Raw genomic sequence first — 4,485 nt, 5'->3', positions numbered from 1 at the left:
GGTACCCCTTTGCCCTTATGCAGACACGACAGGCACATTGGGAATTTTATAGTCATGATTAATTTATATATTGGGTAATAATTTTGCCATTATTGCATATGTGTTGGGGTGTGGTTATTCAATGTAAACAGTCACAACAATTTTATTTACATTACACTGTTTACACATTTATGAGCAGAAGAAGCGCTACATCAGCTTTGGTTGTGTAATGCCATTGGCTCTTGTGTGTCTCGTGACCGATATCGTCATGCTAAATGTTCGGGTGTATCTTTTTGAATGAGATGTGATGTGAGCGGCACGCTTTAAGGGAGTGGAATCATTTTCAACAATTAAAACCTTATGATTTACACTGTTCTTCGCATAAAGATATCCTATGGCTTCAGAAGACTTGGAATGCAACATGACTTGTTTGTAATACTTTTGTACTACTTTTTATGGTCAGCTTTTGCAATAAATACCTGTGACTGTACTTTTATTTGCCTGTTATGTGTTTTATATTGTCCAGAAGTGGGTAGGTTTAGGGCAGGAGTGGGGTTAGGTGCTCCAAAATATCTATGAAAGTATAAATTTATATAAAATGATTTCCATTTTTAAAAATGCATGCAAACCATTAAATGCGTCTTGATCTGATGCATAAGGCAAACAACTGAAAGCAATGGAGTACCCTGCACGTCAAAAAGTGATGCTAAAGGGGTACCCCGAGCATCAAAAAGCAACGCCTAGGGGTCATGACCAAGCGTCAATATGTGACGAGTTGGTAGAGGGAATGTGTTGGCCTATAAGGCAAAGCATCACAAATTTTCTCTTGAATACTTATTAGTGGTGCTTCTTCTTATTCTTCTTCCACACAAAACTTCGGCGCACTACTCGTCCCGCACCATTTGTCAAAAACCCATGAATGAGGTGTCAAATCGACCGGCTCAATAAGGAGAGGTGTGCTATACCTATTCTAAGCAATCAGGCCTATGATGTTCACACAGCGGAAAAAAAAGCGGTCCAAAAAAATACCACCAGAATCAGAGCCGATCCTCCCTATACACAAAGTACGCAAGCTGTGTAGGGCCCAGACGGAGTGAATACGGACAAAGGTGTTTCATTCATTCATAACCACCCCCACCCGGACACAGTTTTGCGTAGGGCCACCAGAAGTCTACGATCGGCACTGCTTACAATGGTGGAATGTGCATCTCAACTCTCACTTTCTCTTTCTTTTTCTTTCTCTCTATCACACACACACACACACACACACACACAAGGCCTTAGGAACCCTTTCTCTCTCTCTATCTCTCTCTCTCTCTCTCTCTTTCTCTCTTTAACTCTCTGTCGCACTCATTTGACTTGTCTTTTCAAGTAACCAATAAGTAATGACCTATAATCTTCATAGCCAAACCCTAGCAACCACTTACAGCACCCTAGCAAACACCCCATAGATTTCCATTGAAAAAAGATTAAAGGCATATCACTGGATCAGAACACACATAAACACTGATCATTTTGGCTCATTTTACTCAGGCAACCAATCAGTCTCTTCATCTTGAAGCTATCAGGCCACACCCTAGCAACAATTTAGAGTACCTTAGCAACAAGTTCCATAGACTTCTATTCAGAGAGATCAAAAGGGATGTCTTTGGATAGAAGTGTCATAGAATCATAAGGGCGGGCTCATATGACTCAGGGCAACAAACAACCAGTCACAAATCATCACCATTTCATATCCACGCCCTAGCAACCACTGTCGAGCACCCTAGCAACCCAAAGCGGTATATCTTCAAATCTGAATGTCATAGAGGCATGGGGTTGGTTTATATCATTCACACTGGCAAGCATCCTTTGGAGAATAATCATTGGCAGCTTCCAAACCATTCCCTAGCAAACAATCAGCAAGTTCTATATCTCTACATCAGAACATCGTAGAGACAGGACTTTGCTAGCAAACAGGACTTTGAATATGCTAGACATGCTAAGCTGTGAATAGCTGCATGCTAATAGCAATTAGCTAAGTGTTAAATGTAAAAAAAAATGTTAAATAAAACATACTAGCAACATGATAATCATGTTATCACCATGTCAGCAACATGTTAATTGTCTTAGCATAATGCTAACAACATGCTAATCATGCTAACAACATGTTGCAATCACATCAGTCTTGTTAGTATTTTGTTAGGAAAATGCTGATTGTGTTAGCATCTTCATAAAACCACATCCATGTGCCTCTCAGAATATTGTAGAAACATGGTGGTGAGCTTTTTGGACTCGATACAGTGTAGTTGTGCACGGCAAGTACCACTCACATTTTTCTCAGAAAATGTACATATACAGTTATGAATCACTCAACTACACTAAACCTCCTGGACTGCAACCAGTCTGGCCTCAGAAGTGGACATTCAACTGAGACTGCCTTGCTCTCGGTTGTTGAAGCCCTAAGACTGGCAAGAGTGGCTTCCAAATCTTCAATACTTATCTTATTGGATCTGTCCACTGCTTTTGACATGGTTAACTACCAGATCCTCCTGTCAACCCTATTGGCAAAGGGCATCTCAGGAAACGCACTCCAGTGGTTTGAGTCTTACCTCTCGTCTAACAGACATTTCTTGCTGGATGAAGGACCATCACCTTCAACTCAACCTTCCCAAGACAGAACAGCTTGTGGTTTCAACAAACCCATCACTTCATCACAATTTCACCGTCCAGCTAGGCGCATCAACCATAATTCCTTCAAAGACAGCCAGAAACATCGGCGTTGTGATTGATGATCAGCTGAATTTGGAAGATCAGGCCCGGTCTTTCGGAACATGCTACACAACTCCTTGTTCAAGCTCTTGTTTTATCCAGACTGGACTATTGCAATGCTCTTAGCAAGTCTTCCAGCCAATTCTATCAAATCTATAACTAATCCAGAATGTGGCTGCAAGATTAGTCTTTAACGAGCCAAAAAGAAAGCATGTCACACCTCTGTTCATCATTTTGCACTGACTACCAATAGCTGATCGCATAAAATTCAAGGCATTGATGTTTTCCTACAAAACCACCACTGGCTCTGCACCCCTTTACTTAAATTCACTACTTCAGAATTATGTGCCCTCTAGAAGCTTGCATTCTGCAAGTGAACGGAGCATTATAGTGCTATCCCAAAGAAGCACAAAATCACTTCCACAAACTTTTACATTAACTGTTCCCTCCTGGTGGAATGACCTGCCTAACTCAATCCAAGCAGCTGAGTCCTTAGCCATCTTCAAGAAATGGCAAAAAAACACATCTCTTCCATCTTCATTTGACACTATAACTCCAGCATTCTCTATTCTAATTCTAAGAAAGAAAGAAAAAAACACTTGACCCTCTAACACTTGCACTCTCTATTCTTTTTTTATTCTTACTACTTGTTTACTTTGTGAAAAAGAGTCTCTAACACTAGCATTCTCTTTTCTTTTTCTATTCTATCTTGTTTTATTTTTATTTATTATAAAAATGACCCTCTAACACTAGAATTCTCACACTCTTTCCTGTATGAGAGAAGCTCATGAAGACAAAGATAATACAAGATAACGTTTAATAATAATCCAAGAATAGGAAGATCAATTCAGACACAGGGAAACACAAGTAGCATGTAACAAGTCCAATAGCCAGCAGGGAACTGAATTGAAAGGGGAACTAAAATAGGGTGACTAACGAGGGGCAGACAGGTGAGGAAGATTAACTTATGATGAACTAATTAGGGAAACTGAACTAAACAGGCATGAAGACAGAAAATAAATGAAAACACAAGAAAAGAAGTCCATAACTGTGACAATACTCCCCCCCTCCCGGAAGGCGCAACCTCGCAACGTAGAAGGACCGAATGAGGATGCAGAGGGTTCGAGAGGAGGACGAGGGGATGGTGAAGGGCAGGCTGGTGATGATAAAGGCATGTTATAAGCATGAGCCCCGTCAGATTGGTCGTGGCGGCTGTGTTGCAACAATATATAGTGATATTTTCAATGTTACTCAGAAGACAGGATACAGGTTTAACTCAGTCCCAAAACCATTCAAGCTGGCGGTTATTAAGCCTCTTATTAAGAAACCACAACTAGATCCTAGTGAACTGACAAATTACAGACCCATCTCAAATCTTCCTTTTATGTCTAAAATTTTAGTTTTAGTAATTTTGTGCTCCTTCCTGCAAAAAAAGAGCTCTATGAAGAATCTCAGTCAGGTTTCAGGCCTCACCATAGCACAGAAACTGCACTTGTTAAAATTACAAATTACTTGCTTCTTGTGTCAGACCAAGGCTGCATCTCATTGCTAGTTTTACTTGATCTTAGTGCTGTGTTCCGACACTATAGATCATGACATACTCATAGATCGATTACAAAACTATACAGGTATTCAAGGGCAGACTTTAAGATGGTTTAGATCCTACCTGTCCAATCGCTACCATTTTGTTCATTTAAATGGGGAGTCATCTCAATTACCACCAGTAAAATATGGAGTGCCACAAGGATCTGTCCT

This window comes from Sinocyclocheilus anshuiensis, unplaced genomic scaffold, assembly GCF_001515605.1.
Source record: "Sinocyclocheilus anshuiensis isolate Anshui unplaced genomic scaffold, SAMN03320099.WGS_v1.1 scaffold453, whole genome shotgun sequence".
Taxonomy (NCBI): domain Eukaryota; kingdom Metazoa; phylum Chordata; class Actinopteri; order Cypriniformes; family Cyprinidae; genus Sinocyclocheilus; species Sinocyclocheilus anshuiensis.
Note: the sequence above shows the minus strand (reverse complement) of the source record.